General features: G+C 41.7%; 1 protein-coding gene across 9 annotated transcripts in view; it reads right to left on the bottom strand.

Annotated features, from left to right (window-relative positions):
- Bbs9 (Bardet-Biedl syndrome 9) overlaps nucleotides 1–5,829 on the bottom strand; it is a 418,538-nt gene that overhangs the window by 197,425 nt on the left and 215,284 nt on the right. The window lies entirely within an intron of this gene.

Genomic DNA, 5,829 nt, shown 5'->3' with positions numbered 1-5,829 from the left:
AGTGGGTGGGTAGGGGAGCAGGGGCGGGGGGTAGGGTATAGGGAACTTTCGGGATAGCATTTGAAATGTAAATAAAGAAAATATCTAATAAAAAATTTTTTAAAAAACTAAAAAAAAATAATAAATCTTAAAAATTAAAAAAAAAGATAAATGGTATTCTTTCTTTCTTTCTTTCTTTACTTATTTATTTTGTTTTTTTGTTTTGTTTTGTTTTTTCGAGACAGGGTTTTTCTGAATAGCCCTGGCTGTCATGGAACTCACTCTGTAGACCAGGCTGGGCTCAAACTCAGAAATTTGCCTGCCTCTGCCTCCCGAGTACTGGGATTAAAGGCATGCGCCACCATACCCAGCGATAAATGGTATTCTTAAACTGGCTTTTTTCTCAAATTAGCAAAAGTCGACAAGGAACTGAGTCAAAGGCCCACAGGCCCAGGTTTGGCTATGGCTGTTCCCTACGTTTCCCCACTCCAAGTGTGTGATGACTCACACAAAGACACTCCACACTGTGTGTGTCATGGAGAAGAGGGGTGCAGCTTCCTGTTTACAACTGAGAATGAATGAACGAGAGTTTTTAAAACTCTTAAAGTTCTAACAACCAAAGGAGTTGTTAGGGTGAACATTCCACTTGTTTATCTCCTTTTCTTTAGCATTCTGTAGCAGCACTCAGTGAAAACAACCACTTCAGCTTCCCAATTTATTTTACTGGGAATAAATTGGAAAAATGAGGCCCCAGTCAATTGTTACCCCGACTCTACCACAGTGGAAAGAATAGTGTGCTTAATTAAGCTTACCACAGAATGTCACACCAGACTCTACTCATGCCAGATCATCTGAACTTCATCAATACAAATATATTTTATATTAAATCAGAAGCAATGCATGCATATGATTATATTATTTATAAAACTTTTAAGAGAAAAGAGCAGATGAGTGCTTTTAAACACGAAGTTGAGAGAAATAATATAAACTATCTCAGCAGATGCAAGTATAAAACTGAAAATATGTAACCTCTTCAATTGCAATAGAAACTGTGGATCTGCATCTACAGCCACTATTCAAAATGCATTTTGAAAGCTAGATTTATATTATAAAAAAATTGACCCCATAGTGAAGAAACTGCTAAATATTAACTAATGAATCGCTATCCCACAATGCTCACTGGGCATAAGGTAGATATCAGATGAATTCAGATCCAACCATTAAAATCCTTAATTGCCCCTAAAGTGGCCTCGCTAAAGGGCTGTCACGGAACCCCTCCAGCATGGTCCAGGCACTCAGGAAAATTCACTATGTCTAAACCCCTTACCTATCTGCCAATATTTGAAGATATCTTTCCTACTTCCTACACTGACCTTTACCTAATTCTCACATCTTATTCCTCAAGGTCTTTACAAAACCTCGAATAGATACTATTCTGCGTGTCAGCGCATCGACATCTGATGATTGGTTCTCCTTACCCTTTCGTCTCTCCTATTGTCATCCACGGGTTCTGCAAGGGGTGTTCTAGCCTCGTGTCTAACAAGTCCCTGGATGAGAGATATCTACTCTGCAAAGACGGGCTGAAGTGAGATTCACACCCCCGTGCTTCAATGTACTTTAATTAGCAAGTTTAAAGATCACGTGTGCTTTCTTCTGCAAAGCAAAAGGGACACCCCAAGTTCCACTCATCTTCGCATTCATTTCTATGGTTCTTCTACCATGCTAATTAAAGTGGGGAAGCTTGAGACTTGAGTCTTCTCCATTTGTTCCCCTCTGGCATGTTAAAATCATGGGAAAGCCCAGTGTGGTTTGGTCATCCTTTCTATTTCTATTCCTGCTTAAATCTATACAAACAAATGTGTGTGTGGTTGCCATTCTCTGCTCCTCACCAGCCTAGCAGGACGCAGACACCCAAGCTGAGAAATGCCTCCCTTCCATTTTGGAGGGAATGTTTCACTGTCCACTACCAACTGACGCTATTCAGTTTTGTTAGTTATCTGGTTGATCGGTAGGCTGGTTGTGGTTGGTAGGTTTTTGTTTGTTTATTTGTTTTGGCACAAGGTTTTGCTGAGTGGCATAGTGTGGCCATAAACTCATGAAACTCCTGGTGACACCTCTTGAGTGACTGAGATTATAGGCATGTGCCACCACATCTGGAAAATGAGAAATGCTGATGAGGAGTTTATCATCCTAACTGGCTTCTTGTCGGTAGCTCGCTTTTCCTTTTATGATCCGTATGGTATCCTTGGTGCACAGCGCTCTAAGTTCACAAAGATGCATCTACATGAGGGTCTCTCTCACTTGAGGGCTGAGAAGCAGCCGGCCTTTCTAGTTCCCTCGAACTTGGTACTTCATTTTTCTCTCCACTGACCATCTCTGCAGTTTAACTGTCCATTTCCCCAAACAACACCTTGCCTTTACGGACCTCTCATGAGAAGAAACTGCAGTCCAAGGCTAAGGAGATGGGTTGGCAGTAAAAGTGCTCACGACACAAGCAAGAGAATCTGAGTCGAAATCCTCACGACCCAAGTAAACCACAAGCAGGTGTGGCAGCCCAAGGCAGAGCGGGATCCTCAAGCAAGCTGACTAGCAAGGCTAGTGGTGCAGGTGAGATCCAGGTGAGACTGAGAGACTCTGCCTCAAAGAAAAGGTGGAGGGGCACCTTGAGCTTCCACACACACATGTGTATGCGCATGCATATATGAACATTTATATATATAGCATACATATGTATGAAAAAAGGAAAAATATACAGTCTGTTTAACCTTTGTGTGAGCCCTGAGCCTACTCCCAGACTGCCACCATCTGTTTGTCTGTCTCACCAACTCGCTACTCCCACTATAGCCTTCCCACAGAGCTCCATTTCTCTCTCATCACATATCAGCTTGCTGTGATCTTTACATCTCTGATTATCAGCTTGGATCTGACAGGCCCACCCTACCACCACTCTCAAGAATAGATTTTATCTGAAATTCTCTATTGTAAAATCCAATAGCTGCTTTAAGCACTTGGCTGTAATAAACGAATCACTGCTGGGGAAAAACCTGACATGATGACAGGGTTTGCTCTAAAGTTCAAGGTCTGAACTTGCTGTGGACTCCACACCACCTGTTTCCTCCAGAATTAGTTTTTTATTCTGAAGACACCAGTGCCACGCCACCTTTATCCTCAATGTAGATGACATCAAACCTGTGGGACCCTCCGGTCAAAGAGTGTTTGGCCTTGTGCAATCCTTCCTGCTACAAGCAGCTGGGGTGCAGCTCCATGGTAAAGCAAGGACTTGGCATGTACAAGGCCCTGTACTCAGCCTTCAGGGAGAACAAAGAAAAGTGTGTACCATACAGCACACATGATTATCAAGCAAACTTCTAAAGGAAATGAGTGAAAGGAATCCACAGAAAATCCTAGCGAGAGCTGAAGACAATTCCATATGGATCATGTACCAAGAAGAAATACTGCGTCCCTTCCACATGTGGGAAAACTGGCAATCCAGATTCCTTCATGTGCTTTTTACAAACATGAAAAAACCCAACAAGAGTCAGATACAAGGGGACCAATACACTGAGGGTGCAGAGAGGAGCAGCGATGGCTCCCTCAACGCCCAAAACCTGAGTCCCACACTCAACATCATCATCACTGAGGCACCCCCAGAACAGGAACCCACATCACTAAAGTCAAAGAGCCACCCAAGAAATAGAGCGGCTGCCCCCAGGACTCAGTTCACACATTCCTAGCTTTCTTGTTGAATTCGACTTCTGTTTTCTGTCTGCCCACAATGCGGCCGTGCAGCATGAGCACACCATACATGTGAGAAAGGTGGTTACATATCTGGGTGATGTGCATGGAACGGAAGACAGAGTGCTCAGAGAGCCACTTCGTCAGAAGAAAACAACTACAAATGCAAATGGATATCAATATGCCCACAGACACAAAAATATCTGTTGTTTAAATGGCTTCCTCTGAAGATTAACTATAAAGCACCACCTGGTAGTGGAGCAATGGCTCAGACATTAGGATCACTTGCTGCTCTTCCAAGGACACAAGTTTAGTTTCCTATACCCACATAGAAGCTCAAACCAATTTGTCACTTCAGACCCAGGGATAGAACCTCTTCTGCCTCTGTGGTACCAGGCATGAGCATGGTACACACACACACAAACACATGTATATGTATATACACATAATAAGTATGTACATATATACATATATATACACATATATATGTAGGCAAATACTGATGTACATATAAGTAAACAGTTAATCTTAAAAATAATCAAGCACCATTAATGCAAATGAGAAAGACACTCAAAATTTCCAAAAATAAGATTGGTGACAAATTTTTAGTTTAACCAGGGGATAAATTAAATAAGAAAATGCACCACAATGATTCCAACATCCAAATGCAGAGCAAAGCTAAGCACAGCCTGATGATCGTGTGTGCCTGTGATTAGCGCCGTGGCCAGTGCACAGAGAAATCTTGGGCATTTAGACTTTATCTTAGGCATATCCATGTGATGCCAAGGTAATGGCTGTGGTCATGACTCATCACAGAGCCTGATGAAGTAGAGAACTGGCTTTTACTTTCTGTGCTTTGCTCTAGAATACCTACTAGCAGTCTCATTTATTTCATCAGTTAGCAAGCAACATATCCTAGAAGCTCCTATGAGCTTAGCAAAAGAAACACAGCCAAGTTCAAGAGCAGGAAATATGCTGCTGATAACAAGTTTTGGGTTCCAAGATGTCTTCATGTCATTCATTCCGTTACTGCAAGGCAGGCCAGCCTGACTGCAGGTGCAGACAGTCCCCAGTGCTAAAATCATAGGACAGTGCTTACACCTTGCACTGCCGGAGATCAAACCCAAGGCAAGCACCCTGCCATTGACTGAGTCACAGCCTTACCCACAACTGCAGATTTTCTAAAGTGATGTGTTCTCAAACCATTTCAATGTACAACACACATACGCACACATGCATACACACACACACACACACGCGTGCACACGCACACACACGTGCGCACACACATGCATGTGCACATACACACACAAACACACACACACACACACACTTTTTCCTAAAGAAATGCTTAATGTTATCATGTTTATTTCTATGAAAGTATATACATAAGATAGTGGATTTAATATCTTTAGTATGATAAATAGAAAATAAGAAAGTTTTAAACCAACTAGTTTCAACTACTTTTCTTATATGACAGCTAAGTTAATGATGCATATTTAAATTGGAATTTAAGTTTGGCTATATAATTATTGGATTTCTATTTGATATTAGTCTCAGCCTCCACCCCCCAAAAAAATCCCTCCTTTTATGTTCCTTTCTGCTAATGTCTGTCCTGGCTACTTTCTTTGTTTCTTTGTTTCTTTGCTTGCTTGCTTTGTCAAGTTAACACACTCTACAGTTACCTGGGAAGAGGAACTCCAACTGAGAAAAACGCCTTTATCCAGATGTCAGTAAGCAAGTCTAAGGGCATTTTCTTCACTAATGATTAACAGAGGAGGGCCTAGCCCATGAGGGACAGTGCCACCCTCAGGAAGGTGGCCCAGATCCCAGAATACATCTAGCTGATCAGCTCAGTAAGCGGCACTCCTCAGTGGCCTGTGTTCCGATCCTGGCCTTAAGCACACTGCCTTACATCCCTGCCCTACAGAGATGGAGTGCGATCTGAGCACTACAAACTCTGTCCTTCCTGAATTACTTTTGGTCATGACATTTTTACCACAATAATAGAAACCCTAACTAAGAAAATGTCAAACAGGGATATAAAGATAAGTATGTGTGTATGTATATATATATATATATATATATATATATATATATATATATATATATATA

This window comes from Mus pahari, chromosome 10 (assembly GCF_900095145.1).
Source record: "Mus pahari chromosome 10, PAHARI_EIJ_v1.1, whole genome shotgun sequence".
Classification (NCBI taxonomy): domain Eukaryota; kingdom Metazoa; phylum Chordata; class Mammalia; order Rodentia; family Muridae; genus Mus; species Mus pahari.
Note: the sequence above shows the minus strand (reverse complement) of the source record. Positions and strands in the feature narration are given on the sequence as shown.